The sequence below is a fragment of the Urocampus carinirostris genome, chromosome 12 (genome assembly GCF_059441175.1).
Source record: "Urocampus carinirostris isolate Australia breed hairy pipefish chromosome 12, RoL_Ucar_1.0, whole genome shotgun sequence".
NCBI classification, from domain to species: Eukaryota; Metazoa; Chordata; class Actinopteri; order Syngnathiformes; family Syngnathidae; genus Urocampus; species Urocampus carinirostris.
Genome location: NC_142360.1, coordinates 5802939 through 5822313, shown reverse-complemented (window position 1 = coordinate 5822313; position 19375 = coordinate 5802939). Strand labels below are relative to the sequence as shown.

Genomic DNA, 19375 nt, shown 5'->3' with positions numbered 1-19375 from the left:
TATTCTTTGGCATAGCTACACCCCAATTTGTATAGGTTATAAATTGATTATCATTCCTATATAATATTCAATAAATGTCAAATTAGAATGAGATAGTTCAGTTAACATTGCTTTGGTGGTTAGCTTTGCTTTTGCTGCAGTAGTTAACGATAAATAACTTAGCAGGTAATACTAGAGTCACAGAACTTATTTACTAATGCTAGCATTGTGGGTAAGGTTGACAGCTACTAATATGAATGCTAATTATTGATACTGCAGCCATTTTCAATGGACGTTTGCATTGCTTGGCCCTAAAATTAACAGATTAATTAATAACTGTGTGTAACACTTTGTACTTTCCAAATAACATTCAGACTTTTTTGGACGATGCTACGCTAATTCAGTCCAAAGCTTGATTACAATGTTTTTCCCCTCCCAGATCAGTTCCATTGTTGCAAAAGTCACACTGAGCATCCGCCCATCAGCTTGATTGTGATAATATTGGCCAATCAAATGCCGCGTCACGTCCCTTTTAACTAATTTGATGCCAGACGTTTCTCTTGAATGGAAGGTGCTGGTTACAGCCATTTTTTTTGTCATTTAGACTAATTTTGTCAAGGCCTAAAGAAAAGGGATTTTTGTAGCTAAAAACATTTAAAATAGACATTGGACATATGGAAAGAAAGCTTTAACCCTCATCTTATTAATAGAAAACTAAAATAGCTTTTACCATTGTTTTGTAAACAACACTTCTGAAAACAACAGCTTTTTGGAGAGGGGTCCTTTCAAGCACATTTGTTTTTATTTGTTTGCATTTGTGATACCTCTGACATGTAAGTAATGCCGAACATAAAAACAAGGGCCCTTTGCTTGCAAAAGATAATTTTATTGCAAGAACACTGAACTTTTGCATGAATAGCGCTGGGACTTCTCAAGACTTTTCACACGATTTCAGTCAGCATGGCGATCGGGTGACCAGGTTCCTGCAGACTTGCAGGAAATGTCATCTCTTTCCTACCAGACGACGATGGGAGTTTGTCTTTCTTTTTTTTTTTTATGTTTTTTTTTTTTTTTGTTTGTTTTTTTTTATATAATAAACTTGAACCCTCAAAACTCTGCTTCACTTTGCTGAACCGGTTCATTATGCCCAGGGAGAGAAAACCTAGGTCCGAATTCCGGGCCGGGTTCGTGCATACAATGTCAATCGGGCCGGGCGGGGCTTCTTTTTGGCTGTTTTTTTTTGTTTTGTTTGTTTGTTTGTTTTTTCCTCATGGAGGATCTGCACAGCATGCACAATGTTCAACACACTTACTTTCAATGAAGCGATTATTTGGATGACCACATTTTAGTTGAATAACAGTACTTTTCCTTGAGTAGCACACTTTGGCGCTACTTCCGCGCCGCAGTGCAGCTTCGGGTTTACTTCGGGCCTGGTCCCTCAACTCATGTTAATTGGTCTGGCTCGGGCTGGTTCGGGCTTTTATACCTGCGGGTGGGGTCGGGCTACATTATTTTACGCCCGAGCTTACATCTGTCCTACAACACACACAAACACACTCACATGCTCATTGAAGTTTGGGGTTCTCGATGCGTGGACAAAGATCTGATTAAAGCCATTCCTGTCATCTAATGATGATTAACCACACTGAAATCCTTCAGAGAAAATGAGAAAAAAATATGTGTTACGTTGTGGCACCAATAGACAATGCTTTTGAATATGTATTTATACGAAATGACAATGAATAAGTTAAGAATACCAACATTAAACATTAAATGTTTGTCAAAGAACCTTGGGTTTTCTAAAGAACAAATAAAAAGCAGAGAGGCGTTGTGGCAGGTGATGGTAATGTATGGAGTGGGTGGAAAGTTGCTGGAACCAGTTAAGAGTTTTTATGTGAACAGCAGAGCACGTGTAAGAGTAGGGAGTGAAACAAGTGAGTGGTTTCCTGTGTTGACTGGTGTGAAACAGGGGTGTGTGATGTCACCATGGCTGTTTAATGTATACATGGATGGTGTGGTGAGAAAGTATTTGGCAGAGGTGTAGAGATGATGGAACGGTGTGGCAGGTTAGTCAGTTGTTGTTTGCAGATGAAACAGCGATTGTGGCTGATTCTGAGGAAACATTGAGAATTTTGGTAACTGGGGTAGTAGTGGAATTGAGCAAGAGTGTGGACAAGAGAGTACTCGGTTGGTTTGGACACATGGAGAGGATGGATGAGGAGCGAATGTTGAAGAGGATCTACAGAGCAGAAGTAAATGGAAGGAGACCAAGAGGAAGTCCGCGATTGACGTGGATGGATTGTATTATGAGTGGAAAGAGGTCTAAATATAATGCACCCGTATGATGCAGCAGGGGTAAACCAGTGAAAGCTGTTGAGCCCTGCTGTTGGAACAGAATAGTGTGTTGTGTCACCCTGACCCGAGTGACATGGCCGCTTTCTGGTGTCCCGTTTCATCTGGAGGGATGAACTGACCAACTTAGGTGCCGAGGTGCCTAATTTGTTTGGGTGTTTGGGCATTTGGGTTGGCCATGGTCCAAAACCTTTTCTATGTGTTTTTTGCTACTATTTCCCTTTTTTTTATTTTCTTTGTTTTTGTGTATGTGTTTTTCTTGCTGTTGGTCACCCCTCTCGAGGAACATAACCAGGGTAGATAGATAGATAGATCAAGATGGAGATATACTGCATTTATGCTTCATTCTTTGTGAAAAACACAATTACTGGCTTTTACAATCAAGAAGCTGCACGTACATATAGCACCCCCGCTGATATTCACGGCTTTTGTGAAATGATATAGGCGCTCATTTCAAATGGAAGCGTCGCATTATTGAAGTCTCATAGAATGGAAATAGCTTTTGATCACGACATAAAAAATGCATCTCCCTGGTCATTTTCTAAAGTGTTTGTGCTTGTTATGTCCATTGGTGAGCCAGCGCTTCTATTTCCGACTAATTGGCACAAACGGACCACAGTTTGCGCTGAACTTTAAGGACTTTTTAGAGATTTTTTTTCATTGATTATTTGGGAAACGTGGAAAAAAGGCGAAGTTGAAGATGGAAGCTAGTTACTGACAAGTTTTAATGCTACGAAGGTTTGACGATTCCCACATGGTTATTTTTATCCATCCATCTATTATCTTCATCCCTTTCTCTCAGTAGGGTCGTGGGGGTGCTGGAGCCCATCCCAGCTATCTTTGGGCAGTGGGCAAGGGACACCCTGAACTGGTTGCCAGCCAGTCGCAGGGCACAAGGGGACAGACAATTTGCTCGCTCATTCACACCTAGGGACAATTTTGACCGGCCAATTAACCTGACATGCATGTTTTTGGAATGTGGGAGGAAACCGGAGTGCCCGAGGGAAACCCACGCAAGCAGGGGGATAACATGCAAACCCCCACAATTTTCGATTTTTATGGGGCATTTTTTTACATACAACTAATCAATTCCAGCCATTTTTTAAAATACATTTTTGATTAAATTTTAATAGATTTTACAATTAATAATGTTTCCCTTTTCTCGTAAATGGTTAAAATTTATTTTATGATATACTTTATATATTTTTGTGAGTGATTAGCGCGTCCATGGCACAGTTCTGAGGTCATGGGATCAAACCTTCCTGTGTGGAGTTTGCATTTTCTCTCCATGCTTGCATGGGTTTCCTTCCACATTCCCAAAACATGCTTGTCAGGTTAATTGGCCGGTCCAATTTGTCACGAGGTGTGAATGAGCGAGCGAGTTGTGTGTCCCTGTGTGCCCTGTGACTGGCTGGCAACCAGTACAGGGTGTCCCCTGATGACTGGGATGGGCTCCAGCACCCCCGCGTCCCTCCTGAGGATAAGCAGTACATTCCAACCATTTTTTTTTTTAAATAAACATTTTATAAAATGTGTTTTTTTTCACATACAACTACTGGTTTTCAGTCATTTTAGGGAATATTTCTTGATTTTTATTTCTTTTCAACATGCAAGTCCTATATTCCATATAACCGTTTCAAAACATGAATGTTACTAATGTGTAGTATGTGACCTCGAAAACTAACATAATCCATCCATTATCTGCACCGCTTATCCTCAGTAGGGTCGGGGGGGGGTGCTGGAGCCCATCCCAGCCATCTCCGGGCAGTGGGAAGAGGACTGGTTGCCAGCCAGTCGCAGGGCACACAGGGACAGACAATTCGCTCGCTCATTCACACCTAGGGACAATTTTGACCGGCCAATTAACCCCACATGCATGTTTTTGGAATGTTGGAGGAAACCGCAGTGCCCGGAGGAAACCCACGCAAGCACGGGGAGAACATGCAAACTCCGCACAGGAAGGTTGGTAGCTGGATTTGAACCCATGACCTCAGAACTGTGCCGCACACGTGCTAACCACCGCCCCGCCGTGCTGACCACCTAAAATAATCATTTAATGAATAAAATAAAATTTAAAAAATGGTTTAATACACAAATCAAACACAATCTGAATTTGGGTTATTCGGATCACTTATTTCTCTCTTGTGTTGACTTTCCATCGTCACGACAACAACACTTTTTTTTTTTTTTTTTTTTTTTACGTATTTGTTTACGTCCTCGCACCAGCCGTCCACCATCTGCTACCTCTGCAGGCGGCGCCACCCTGGGCTGATGTTGTTGATGCATCCTCGCACTTTCCCTCATCACCTGCACCACACATTCACCTCCGCTAAACACCCCTCGGATGCACTTTTTCAGACAGGGAATCTCGTTTTATTGCCGCCTTCCCTTTGTCTTAGAGGTAACTCAACTTAAACTCAACTAAGTTTGGTCGCCCGACCCGACCTGGTCACTCGTTTATAAAAGCCTGACCCACCCCCCAAAATTTAGTTTTTGGTGATATATTTTCCATATTTAAGGCACACTGGACAAGAAGGCACATTGAATTAAAACTATTGTAAGGGCTTGGGTTACACAATTACCTGACAACCACGCACTTGCAAATTCCTCAATCAGGCAGACCATGGCATGGACTGCGCCAAATTCTTTCCACTAAACCCATAGGGATGTAGCAGCACATTAAAACGCATAAGGTCTTATCTCATCATCACACTACTTTCAGTAACTGTACCAAATCATTGATGTTCCTTTTGAGCCAGCCCACAATAATATTGTCAGGCACTAAACCAGTTCACGGTACAGCCGACTTTATGAAGAGATTCCAAACTGAATGACGATGAGGGCATTGTGGGAAGTAATTCAATTATTCTCAACTGAATGAAGAAAACAGCCTTGTAAAAAAGGTATTTGGTCGTCATGAAAAATATAAATGAATGCATGGCCGCACGTAATCTAAACTTTTGTCGCTTGCAATGCTTAGTTTGAGCTGAGAAAAAGTGAAACACGATTATTTCTAACATATCTGGTAGTGTGACTAAAATAGAGTGATAATCAAATAAAACCTAATGCCTTTTCATGTGTCGTATGTATCCGTATGGTCTAGTGCAGGGGTCTCGAACATTTTTCAAGTTAAGAGCAACTTTTTGTTACTAAGGGCCCGGTCACACAGCCGTTTGCGTCTGTATCGCGGCTGAATCACGACCAGAAATTTCTGCCCGTAAAGCAGACGCTGTTGGACGCTTTGAGATCGCGATACAGACGAGATACAGCCGTGCTTTACACGCGGCAAGAAATTCACACGCGGTTGGCCGCGCAAAAAAGTTTTGCGCTGCTCAAAACTTTAGACCACGGGTAACTGCGGGCGGCACACGTGGTTCACACGAGGATATGACGCGGTACAGACGCGGAACGACGTGCTACGGCCGCGGCCAGGGCGTGGTTACACGCAGGTAGGACGCGGAATTTTAGCGGGTAATCCCGGGTGGAGCACGGTCATAGCACGTTTGTTCTGCGCCTGTATCGCGGCGTTATCACGTGAAGTAGCGTGTGTAACGCGTGTGACGGTCAAACGCCTTTCTCCGCGTATATTCAGCGCGATTTGCCGAGCACACGTCAGTTGTGCTCGAGACGTCAAGGGGTGAACATGGATCCCCGTCACCGTAGTGACCTCGTCTTAATCCATTTTCATTTCCTGACATTTCTTTTCTTTTCATATCAAGATAATAAAATAAAAATGAAAAACTATTACAATAATAACATATTGGCTTCTTCTTCGGTGCCATAGCTTGAAATCTTGATCTTCACGGGACTGTCTTGAGCGGTTATGATTTTTACAGCCCCGCTCGGCAGCTTTTATACCCGTGGTCCACACGCGGAAAGGACGTGGAACTGACGCGATGAGGAAGCGGAACAGTCGCCGGCGTCTGTTTTGCGGGCATACCACGGATGAACAGCGGGTTGGCCAATTTGGCGCATTTTCTACCGCGGGCAACCACGGGCAAAAAAAAAATCGCAAAATTTTACCCGTGATGCAGACGCAAAAGGCTGTGTGACCGGGCCCTAATTAGCACAAAGGGCACCCAGTTCGGTATGCATTTCTAAAAAAAAACTAATCATGTTGTTGCTATGTTATTACCAAGATGCTTGTTGGAAGTAGGGTTAAATAGAGTAATTTTACTAGAAAATCACAATTACCCAGAACTGGCTATTTTCCAAACAGGTTCGCGGGTATGTCAGCTGCCCTTAGGGGACACATTGGACACCCCTGGTCTAGTGGATAGGAACCCGCACATTCCATGACTGTCACGACCGGTACAAGCAGGGGACCCAAATGCGTAACATTTCACACAATGCTTTATTACAGGAAACAGAATCAGGATATGGGTAGCTGGGACAGAAGAACGGAGCTTGGATCAGTGATCGAAACAGGAAACAGGTCGGGATCAAAACGAGCCAGAATCAAAAGTGCTCGGGATCAAAACGAGCCAGGATCAAAAGTGCTTGCCTTGCATGCGCTGAGGTTTGCAGACGGACTGCCATGGACGAATGAGAGTACTGAGTTTAAATAGGAGGGGAACCAATCAGGAAACGAGAAGGCACAGGTTAGGGCAATGGGCAAATCATGACAATGACATGAACTGGGTTTGATTGCCATTGCATTCAAAGTTATGAAATTTTGAACTGCCAGTCATGTACTAGCGGCTTGGTGGTTAGTAATTGGTGCTGTTGCCATTTAATACAGTTCGATCCCCTATGCCACCATTGCTATTCAAAAGTGGTCACATTTTTGGACTAATCTATAATAGCACATTTCCATAGGGAAGCTGTGTCGTTGCTTTTATGGGCTTTTTGTACAAATTCCAACATATTACCTATTGTTTTCTTTTATTGATGTTCACTATGTTTTGTGTACTTTTACCCAATGTAAAATCCATTGCACTCTGGTCATCCTGGAAGGGTGATTATCACATGTGAGGCCCCTTCTCAAGGTTTCTTATTTTCCTCGTGCTGAGGTTTTGAGTTTTTCCTTGCCCGCATGTTGGTTTAAGATCAGGGGATGGTGTCATTGTAACCTGTGCAGTCCTTTGAGACATTTTGTGATTAAGGGCTATACAAATTAATTTGGCATGACTTAACTTGACAATTTTGTCCGCATAAAAGATGCACCGGTTTTTAAGGCACCCTTCAAATTCCTGGCCATTTTTTTTGGGGGTGCAGCTTATAGTCCGGAAAATACAGTATCTCTATTTGCAGTACTGCATGCATTTTATTTTAAATAAACCCCCCTTCAATGTGCATCGTAAAAACACATATACGATGTACAGAACATGATGATTTGATCTGGACCACCATAAAACTCTGAGTCTGTGGAAAAAAAAAGCGGGTCTCTAGGTTATATCACCAAAAGTTTATGATTTTTTAAAATAAATTCAAACTAAATGCTCTCCCCGGCCGCTAAATGGCAATATTTGTGTCACGACCAGAACGGAACCAGGACCCAATTGCGTAACGTTAACCACAAGTTTTATTGATAGAAAGAGGAAGGGCAGCGCCCCCGATCCAGTACTCGCTTGACGCGGGAAGGAAGCCGCTCACAAAATCGGATCTTGATCCGAATACGGAGGGCGATCTTCCGTAGCGGGAAATGGCGGTGTCAAGGACGAAAAAACTGGTCGATAGCCAGGACAGGAAAGCAAAAATGTGGTCCATATCAAAAACGGGTTTTAAGCCGATACGGGAGAGCAGACGAGGTCGGGATCAAAAACAGGTCATAGCCAGAGACAAACGGGGAGATCAGTCAGACAGGTGGAAAAACAGGTGCAAAAACGGGACAGGTGGGAGTCAGAGTCAAAAATGGTTGCCTTGTAACAACAGAGGTTTGCTGACGGACTGACAACAGGAGAGTGAAATGACTGGGCTTGAAAAAGGACAAGTAACTGCAGCAGTTGGCGCCAAATGAGCGGGCACGGGTGAAATTAATGAGTAATCATGACAATTTGAGCTTGGATAGCGTGATGAGTTGGTTCAGATGTTAAACATGCAATGCCAAACATAAAAATCATGTTTCCCCATTGTTTGTGTAATAAACATGTTGTGTTTAGAGAAGATCCACAGTCATCCGTGATTATAATTTCTTAGGTAGGTTACTAACGTAGGGTTATTGATAAAGCATTGTTGAGTTGACATTATTTTACTGATCCGGCCCGCCTGAGAACAAAAAGTATGGATCTGGACCCAGAGCCAAACTGAGTTTGACATCCCCGCCTTAAACTTTTGGAAACATGCGTATAGTGAAATGAGTGAACAATGTATCTCATCGTCAACTATTTCTATTCTCGATTTTTGTCGACTATGTCGACTAATTGTTGCAGCCTTCGACGGATGCCCTTTTTTTGAGTGGCGGCAGATCGTCACCTCCCTTCCCTTTGTCTGCTCTATTGTAGGCATCACACGGAACAATTAGAATTGCCTTTGGCCAGGCGGCGGCCTTTTTATCCGGCCTGTGGGAGTCATCATATATAATGGATGGCTAGACTGTCACTCCCGTTTAGCCTCGAGTGCCACACTTCCACATCTGACTTCGGATCAATGGCCAACCGTGTGCCCTCGCTGTCACTCAAAACTGCCCCCTCCACTCCTCCGGACGGTTAATAAAAAGATCCTCCAAAACATGGCACAAGACCCCCATGTTTTTTTAATCAGGCCCTCTCTTTAAGTCGTGTCAAGTACGTTGTTAATAACCTTCATTAAAACTGTTTTCCATATGTTGTCCTTATTAGTGGATTATCTTTTGTCCGGGCACCTTGGCAGGAGTTTTACTTTCCTCTAGTTTGATTCGGAGTGCTGACCTTCAGATGTTATGGTCCCCACTAAAAGGACTTTCCCAAAGCTCTGAGGACCACTTTGAAACTTCAGCAGGATTTAAATTCCTGCTAAAAGGCATTTGGTGACTACTTAGACCCGCTAATACAGCAAAGTTTTGCTAAACTTTGTCTTTTAATTAACCTTGAGAAGAAGCTTGGTTATTGTGATGAGATGCTTCATTTAATGTCTCTTATTTGGACCGATACGAGTACCGATACAAGTATTGGTATTGGTAAACGAAAGTATTGAGACGGACACAGGAGGAAGACCTTAAAGGTTTATGCAAATTAATGTATACGATACCTTGCAAAACTATCCCCACTCCTCTCATTATCTTGTTGACATATTGCGATATATCGGGCTTTAAACTTATAGACATATTTCTAAAAATATTTTCCAAGAATCAACAACGTATAAGACGCAATCTTGAAATAAACCAACATTATTCAACATTGTATATCGTGTTATCAAAAACAATGTTGCAAAATATTGCCCCCCTTGAATAATACATACAATACTTACTTAATTCAACCTCCTTTTCCTGAAATCCCAGCCACTGTTTATGTTAGGAACATCTCTACACGTTTTGCACAACTTGAAATAATCATATTTACACATTCTTCCCTAGAAAACAGCTCAGGTTTTAACTTGGTGTGTTTTTTGGTCTTTGTCTACGTTCACAGACCTCAACTTAATGACACACAGGTGCACTCTGTTGGTCATTGTCATTTAGGTTGACATTGGATCATTCATAATTTAGTTGAAGTCAGTTGGCTAAGCTGAGAGAACAGGGGGGCATTATCTTTGCAACACCAACTTTTCTGATTTGTTTTCAATTGTAAATATAATGTAAAATATTGAAATCGTTTGGTTCAACTTTCGATTGTGTCTATAATCGTGTTAATTTTCAGAAGCTTTGTTCAAGTTTAAATTTAAAGCCTGAAATGTGACAATATGACAAAAGGTTACTGGGAGGGGCTAATACTTTCACTAGGCACATATTCACACATAATCACACACATGTATTATGTATTTTAATCATTTTTATTTCATTGGAAAACATTTAAAGTGTCTGTGTCATGATTGTCTATCCATCCATCCATCCTTCCATCCATTATCTGCACCGCTTATCCTCAGTAGGGTCACGGGGTGCTGGAGCCAAGCCCAGCCATCTTCGGGCTAAAACATATTTGGAAATTGCCTGGGAGCCATTTTATAGCCCTAAAGAGACACATATGGCTCCTGAGATGCAAGTTGCCAAACCCCGGTTTTGCCAATTAGAAGGCGGAACACCATGGACATTGAACATCCAAGAAGTAGCGAAAATGTTAAAAGTAAACCGTGATGTAGCGAGGTATTACTATTTTCATTTCCGTAAAAAAAACAAAAAAAAACAAAAAAAAAACACGCCACCACACCAAGCGAACGTAGCGACAACAGACTTGTCACGGAACATCCTGGATGAATGACCGTGGATGGATGATCCTGGACGGATGGTCCAGGAAGAAGGCTCAAACAGACAGCGCTGTCTAATCAGATCACGGCGGCCCGGAGAGGGAGGGGACACGGAAAAAGCTCTCCAAGGAACAGATGTAATTTCAGAACCCCCCCAAAAAAACTGGTTAAAATGCTTGTGATCATATTAGCTCACCATGCCAAATACGATTTCTGCGCTGGCACAGTGAATACCCATTATAAATGACTTAGACACGTAACTCAATAGCCGGGGTGGGTCGAGGGGGGTTGCCGCACCCCTTTTTTTTGATACCGGTGACTTAAAACAAACAAAAGCGCTTGTGGCATGCCGATACCTGTCATTGGTATGGGGATACAGTCACTTGAATCGATAACAAAAGAACATGAATTTACTGCTACTCAAGTGCAGATCGAGTGTTTGTAAATGTAGTAGTTCTTTACTTCAGTCATGTGATGAAAGGTCCTAGAATCACCTGTACTAGACCCCAGACATCGTGAAGACACAACTTTGTTTACCTACAGTCTGAAGCCCAGTTGGAACATTAAGGGGGTTAACCTTGTAGTTTCAAGGTTTTAAAATTGCAGTTTTTAGTTAAGTGCTCTTAAATTCTTGAAAGTTCTTACCATGTTTCTCTGCAGTCTATCTCGATAGATGAAGAAAAAATAAAATGTGTGGGGCGGCAGTAGCTCAGGAGGTAGAGCGCTCGTCTTGGGATCAAGGGATCCCGGCTCGCCCGTGTTACATGTCGAAGTGTCCTTGGGTAAGACACTGAACCCTAATACCCCCAATAAGCAGGTTAGCGCCTTACATGGCTGCAAGGCCGCTATTGGGAAATGTGGAGCACATTGTAAAGCGCTTTGGGAAGTCGTTGACTTGAAAAGCGCTATATAAATGCAGATCATTTCATCATTTCATTTCATAAAATGACGCTGACAATGCTCTCTAGTTAATTCGCTTTGCCATTGTATTTCTTCTTCCCTCATGATTAACAGTAGCTGGCATGAGTTTGTATGGCATTGTCAGGTGAGGTGTCACCGCCCTCTACAGGTTGCTCCCAACGACAAACACATGTTACACCTAAACAGGGCACTGTGAATTATGGACATTAATTATGGGCCATTCAAATAATTAGATTAGCATTTCCCAGTAGTAATCTGTAATGGAAAGAACTTCCTGCTGTCACGGTTGCCATTGCGCCCAATTGCCCCGCCCGTGTGGCGCCAGCTGCGGCTCATTGACAGATTGGCTTTCCGTCTTTTTAAGCTCAGTGCTCTCATTTTTCCTTGGTCAGTCCGTCAACAAACCTCTGCCCCGCGTGAGGTGGGTTCTGACTCGGTCCTTTTTTCCTGTTGGTATTTCCAGTCCGTTATTGTTCCCGTTTATTTTTGTACTGTTTATTATCGATTTCCAGTTTTCCAGCTTATTTTTTTCCTGTTTATTATTCTCTCCAGTCTTCGTTCCCGTCTTGTTTGTCCAGTTTATTTTCGATATCCTGTTTCATTATCAATCCTGTCTGTCCGTCCTGTCCGGTATCGACCCCATATGACCGATATCTATTCTGCAATTGGTATCGATCTAGTCGGCCTCTGGCTTCCTATCATTTCACGCCAGACTGCTGTCGAACGTGCATGACTCCCCATTTCCCATAAAATAAAAGGCTTGTGTGAGAACGTCACGTGTTTGGGCCCTGATCCTGTTCTGGTTCATGACACCTGCAACAATTGTAAGCTACATATTGCTGTCATTTAACCCAACTTCTATATGGGGAGAGATTAGGGCGATATGGGGCGACAGTAGCTCAGGAGGTAGAGTGCTCATCTTGGGATCAAGGGATCCCAGGACAAATCCCGGCTCGTCTGTGTTACATGTCGAAGTGTCCTTGGGTAAGACACTGAACCCCTAATACCCCCAATAAATAGGTTAGCGCCTTACATGGGTGCAAGGCCGCTATTGGGAAATGTGAAGCACACTGTAAAGCGCCTTGAGAAGTCATTGACTTGAAAAGCGCTATATAAAATGCAGATCATTTCATTTCATTAGTCTCAAAAATATTTAAACACACATTCTTCCGATCCACAAATATATACCTGTACACAACGTTCTCAAAATATAAAGATAGTCTGTCTTGGTAATTGCACACAAGTTTAGAAATTGCATATTCAAATCCCAGCTGTATTTGTGGATCTGTAAAATACGTAATTCTCACTAAATTTCTTCTTTCAAGGGTACGAGAGAGGTCTGAAAAATGGCTTTAAAAGTCCTTTTAAAAAAAGGTGTACAAACCCTGGTGTATGTACACTTCAAGACCCTACTCAACACCCCCCAACCCCCCTAAAAATAAATCCCTCTCTCAAATGATCTAAAAATCCACTCAAGGAGAAAAAATTACATACCTCTTTTTTTCCCACTGCTGAGTATTAAATTCAGTAAGTGAGAAGGTGACCTGGGTGTTCTGCTGGTGTAAAGAGCAGGGGTGGCAGAGGAGGGGGTGGTTTTCGCAAGCATGGTGCTGCAGGATCAGCAGAATGTGAGCGTTAAGAGCCGTGTGCCGCAAAAGCGTCAAGGGAACCGGCCGGCATTCTGCCCGTCACCCGCCAGCTCGGAAACAACACGACTGCGTTTTTTTTTTTTTTTTTTTTTTTTTACTTCGGTTACGAGGCATGAATGCGCGACCCCTCCCCGCCTTGTCAAATCTCTGCCTTGACGTTAAACAGCTCCATGGGGATTAGCAGGCGGGAGAGGAAATAAATATGTTTCCTGACGTCTGCACACATTTTGCGGGTTGTGGAGAACAAAAGGACGTTTGCCACTGTGTGCCATCCTGAAGCTTATTTAAAGGGCACATATCCTCTCATTTTACAATCGGCAATAGTCCGAGTATTTCTTACCTTTGAGCTGATTGTAATGGATTGTCTTATTAAATAAAAATTAGTGTTGCTCAACAAGACGCACTTCATAATATGGTCCACCCCCCAAGAATAGTCTTTTGTCATATTGTTTTAATATACAGACGCTGCCTTACTTACGAACAAGATAGGTTCCGGAAGATTGTTCAAAAGTTGAATTTGTTCGTAAGTTGCTTCGATGGTATATTTTTTTATGATTAAGGTCTATATACATATGTTTAAGGCTTGTATAAGTAACCTGTATTGTTTTGTACTAAAAAAAATGAACATTTCCTTATATAATATGCTCTATAAAGTGTCAAGACCAGAACAGGAGGAGGACCCAGATGCGCAACGTTTCTCACACAAGCTTTATTTACATGAGGGCAAGGGATAACTCAAAAACCTAAACAGGAGCAAAATGAAGAAACCGTGAGAAGGCACCGCACATGAGGTCCTCCCCCTTCCAGGATGACCAGGCTGCAACGGATATTGCAATAACAAATAATACACATATTATTGTCAACATAAAATATAGGTTATTCATAGGCTATATAATAGAAGCGTGTTTTAAGCCTGGATTTAAACAGTTCCACTTAGGTTGCAGATCGAATCTCAGAGGTAAGAGCATTCCACAGCACCGGGGCCTGGATCTCTTCTTGGCTATTGGGATCACTAGTAGACCGGCATTTTCAGAGCAAGGACTCCGGACCTGGACATAGGGGGAAATTATATCTGAAAGATATGAGGGAACAAGGCCATGCATGATTTTGTATACCACCAACCGAACCTTAAAATCTTAAACTAACAGGGAGCCAATGCAGGTTAGCTAAAATCGGGGTAATGTGATCCAACTTTCTTGTCTTAGTTAAAAGCCTCGCTGCAGCATCTTGTACCAACTGAAAGCTCTTGATCTTGGACTTCGGGAGACGGGAGAGTTGTGCATTACATTCATCAAGAAGGGAGGTAACAAACGCATGAATTATAATCTCCGCATCCGACTGAGACAGCATAGGGCAAATTTTAGCAATATTGCAAAGAAGGAAAAGATGGAAAGTTGTATTACTAATATTCTTAACGTGTGTTTGAAAGGACAGAAGGGTCAAATATGACACCTTAATTTTTGACTGAGTCACTCTGGTTAGTATTACATTTGTCAATGTTCAGAGCAGTTTATGAAAACAAGTCACGGCATTTAGATGGGCCAACGCACCAAGCTTTCTCATTCCACTTTCATTTCAAATTAAACGGCTCGCCTCTTCTGTCATTGCGGTTAATGGGGACCAGAACCCCCCACGAAAAGTGAAAATCTGTTATGTAGCGTTTCACCTTCATAAAGGCCCCCAAGGGTCAAACTTACCTCAATATAACGTCCTCCCAACTAAGTGTATACAACTGTGCCAAGATATATAGATATCCACAAATAAAAACAGAACACAGAATTGCAGTTGAATGAATGCTCTTCATTTACATCATACAGAAGCACAACACAATTAGAGAGCTTCTCCTTGGAGTGTAAGAGAGCGTTTTTGACAGTGGCTGACTAGCCACCCACTATTATTGGGTATCCTCGGTATGCACCAGGTCTGTTGGATGATTCAAATTCAACTGTCTCAAATTTAGTGTTTTCCCCTGAGTTGTAGTTTCAGGTCATCCGTTTCATAGGTAATGGATCTGGCGTTGGTAAGAAACAAGCTCAGCAGTGTAGTTTGTTACGTAGCCGTAGCAGAAGGCCAGATCTGCTGCACCGCCTTCGCCTTCTCTCTCAACACTGTGTCAGCCTCTTACCAGATCTGATAACAATCCAGAGAGCACCAGCTGGTGATCACTAGTTTCCTGCACTCCTCTGACTTTCCTTAGAGTCCTATTGAATTGATTAATTTATTTTCAGTGTAATAAGCTGCTAACATACTAACTAACTGCTGTGCTTCGCAGTTGGTTTTGCGGGGACCACATACAGCATACACCAACCTATCACAGTCACGCACACAGTCACGCCCACCCAACACACAGAGTCCTCGCTAACTTGCCCCCCTTTTCTGTACTGTCTGCTGTAGAACACAATGCACAATATGTTTATATCAATGACAATAAAGACAATTTAATTCAAAATCCACTGAGCAGTGAACCAGAGATAACCAAAATGCTGAGCAGCGAGGGATTACTGAATTTCAGTGTAAGATAACATTCAGATTTATGTTTACATGGTTTTACATCATCCAAATAGCTTCAATATTCAGATTTTATTCAGACTATTCCCTGACTAAGGACTCCGGTGGTTGATTAGCAGCCGGGTCACCTTTCTCCAGCTGCGAGCGAGCTTCATTTAGATATGGGGAGCGATAAAAGTAACAATATAGCTGCGGGCATGCGTCAGATAGTGGTAGGGGGGCTGAACACCATCCCACTATGCCCCCACCCTCAACAGGCATCAATTTATCATTGTAGTGTGTCAAATACATGTGATTCACTCCAAAGCTGATCATCTGACCGTTATTATCCAGCACTGTGTATACGATGTGAGCTATTAGCTCAGGGGACATTGGAATCGGGTTTGCCGACAGACTCTGAATATTAGATTATTTTTCATATGCACATCTCCTTTTGGTTGATGTTTATTTATGGCTAACAGAGTTTTGTCAAACCTCTGGGTGAATGTTATGTTAATGAGAAACATTTGTGGGAATGATGACAAAATGATTCTCGTTTTAAAGGTGACTTGAAGGGCAAATGAGTGTGTGTGTGTGTGTGTGTGTGTTTGTGTGTGTGTGTGTGTGTGTGTGTGTGTGTGTGTGTGTGTGTGTGTGTGTGTGTGTGTGTGTGTGTGTGTGTGTGTGTGTGTGAGAGAGTTTGGGGGTAGGGTGGTGTTATTGTGTTGATGATTTTGCTTTAGAATGCACATTAGCATTAGGGGGAAAAATAGCTCGGAACTTTCTTACTCATTTCTGCCCCTTGTGGCAATCCGGAACTGCCAATTGGAACTTATCAATATGTACCCTTTTTATTTACATTTTTTTTTTTTAGTTTTTTGCATGAATGGTGTGCTTAGATCTAATAAGAGAAAACATGTACAGTTAATATATATTCACGGATTGTATGCATGCTTGGAACCTTTGAAAATGCTTGAATTTTAATGTTGTGTTTTCAAGGTTTGAAAAGTGCTTCAATTTTGGGTAAGGTGCTTGCCTAATTTGCAACAAGTGTGCATACGAATGACACTGACACTGATAGCTTTGCTTTGTTCCTGAATTTCTTCTTCCCTGGTGATTAACATCAGCTGGCATTAGTTTGTATGGCATTGTCCTATTAAGCGTCATCGTCCTCTATGGGTCGCTAGTGCAAGCATTACGTATTAATTATGGGTATTTCCCTCCGGGCACTCCGGTTTCCTCCCACATTCCAAAAACATGCATTTCAGGTGAATTGGCCGGTCCAAATTGTCCCTAGGTGTGAATGAGCGAGTGAGTTGTTTGTCCCTGTGTGCCCTGCGATTGGCTGGCAACCAGTTCGGGGTGTCCCCTGCCCACTGCCCGATGATTGCTGGGATGGGCTCCAGCACCCCCGCGACCCTACTGAGGATAAGCGGTGCAGCTGATGAGATGAGATTATGAGCCATGAAACAAATTCAGGTAGTTTCCCAGTGGTAAATGATTCCTGCGACTGAAAATGTAGCTACAGTGACTTGCGAAACTATTTGGCTCACTTGAACTTTGTGACCTTTTGCCACATTTCAGACTTCAATTATAAAGATATAAAACTGTGATTTATTGTAAGGCGTCAGGCCATAAGTGGGGCACATTCATTAAGTGGAACACACTTTATTGGCTATTTTAAACTTTTTTAACAAATAAAAAACGAAAAGGTGGGTGTGTAAAATTATCCAGCACCTTTTAGTGCAGCAAACTTTGTCCAGAAGTTCAGTGAGGATATCTGAATGATTTAATGTTGATCTAAATGACTAACGATGATAAATGGAATCCACCTGTGTGTAATCAAGTCTCTGTATTAATGCACCTGCACTGTGATAATCTCAGAGGTCTGTTTAAAGCGCAGAGAGCATCATGAAGAACGAGGAACACACCAGGCAGGTCAGATATACTGTTGTGAAGTTTAAAGCTGGATTTGAAAGCAAAATTATTTCCCAAGCTTTAAACATCCCAAGGAGCACTGTGCAAGCAAAAATATTGAAATGGAAGAAGTATCATACTACTGCAAATCTACCAAGATCGGGCCGTCTCCCTAAACTTTCAGCTCATACAAGAAGAAAATTGATCAGAGATGCAGCCAAGAGGCCCATGATCACTCTGGATGAACTGCGGAGGTCTACAGCTGAGGTGGGAGAATCTGTCCATAGGACAACATTCAGTCGGATACTGCACAAATCTGGCCTTTACGGAAGAGTGGCAAGAAGGAAGCCATTTCTTAAAGATATCCATAAAAAGTGTCGTTTAAAGTTTGCCGCAAGCCACCATGTGGAAGAAGCTGCTCTGGTCAGATGAGACCAAATTTTGAGCGACTTGCAGCTTCAATTTGAAGCCGTGATCACAGCAAAAAGGGGCGCTACAAAGTATTAACTCAATGGGGCTGAATAATTTTGCACACTCACTTTTTCGTTTTTTATTTGTTAAGAAAAATTAAATATCCAATAAAGTGTGTTCCACTTAATGATTGTGTCCCACTTATTGCTTCACAAGAAATTACAGTTGTATATCTTGATGTTTGAAGTCTGAAATGCGGCAAAAGGTCACAAGGTTCAAGGGGGGCCAAATAGTTTTGCAAGCCACTGTAAATATTACTTTCATTTTTACCCATCACCTATATGGGAAGATTTTTGTTTCAACACACATATCATTATTATGTTACTCATGATCAAAAAATCACCGGTCTTGATAAATGCAAGATTAAAAATTGCATATGTAAATTGCAAATTTATTTGTAGCTATGCAAAATGTATCACTCTCACTGGATTTCTTCTTTTAATGGTAGTGGAGAAATTGAAAAATTGGCTTTGGAAGTCCTTCAAAAGTGCTTGAATTTTGCCATTAAAAAAGGACACTCAGCCTGTATATGTTCCTATTAAAATACATTATGTATATGTATGTGTCTTAATTCTGATAAATAAAAAAAATGCACTCATTCAATGATTTTTAAATGTATGTCCCTGTATGGTTGGCTTTAAACAACACTCCAATTAGTAATGCTGTCTCCTTTTTGCACTAGAAGTAAATAAGAGAACCGCACCCTTGTACCATGACTTCTTCACAAGTGAAATAAAACAGAGTATGCTCCAGTGGGGTTAGGGGGGGGGCATTGTCGCCAGCTGCCTTTTAAAGTGGCGTAGCTGGGATACAAAACAAGCCATTACTGCTTAGCATTGTTGAATTTTCAAGTGGGCAAACAGTGACAGGTCCATTTCTTTGCCGTTAGCGAGAGAGGCAGGCCATCTAATTACTCACCATTGTGAGGGACAATAAAACTCGGGATAAGCAAAGCCGCCCTTGTATAAATACGCACGTGTGATTGTGTTTGTGTGCGGCGTTCAAATGCATTCCGACGGTCGCGTGAAATAGAGTGAAGCCGACTGCGCACTCAGCTTGTTTGGAACATTCGCGGGAAATTGGACGTGTGGGCAAATGTAGTGCCCAGCCAGATACCAAACAAGAGAAGTCGGCTTATTTCCAGTTGAAAAAGAGAAGGGGAGGGGGGTTGTTTGGACGACAGGACGCAAAGTATGACTGACTGTGGTCATGTATTTGTTCAATGGACAGCATCAGGCTGTACTTGCTTATGGCACACCACAGGAAGTGGTAGCCTGATG

At 42.2% G+C, this 19375-nt stretch overlaps 1 protein-coding gene and 1 long non-coding RNA gene across 3 annotated transcripts in view; one reads left to right on the top strand and one right to left on the bottom strand.

Moving 5' to 3' along the window:
• The window catches only part of agbl4 (AGBL carboxypeptidase 4), a 599711-nt gene that overhangs the window by 141796 nt on the left and 438540 nt on the right, over positions 1–19375 (top strand). The gene's annotated exons all lie outside the window — the stretch shown is intronic.
• LOC148354743 (uncharacterized) lies at positions 812–13291 on the bottom strand. Its single transcript, XR_015852203.1, has 3 exons — positions 13066–13291; positions 1541–1632; positions 812–1465 (listed from the first exon to the last, which is right to left on the bottom strand). It is a non-coding gene; the product is annotated as an uncharacterized LOC148354743 (long non-coding RNA).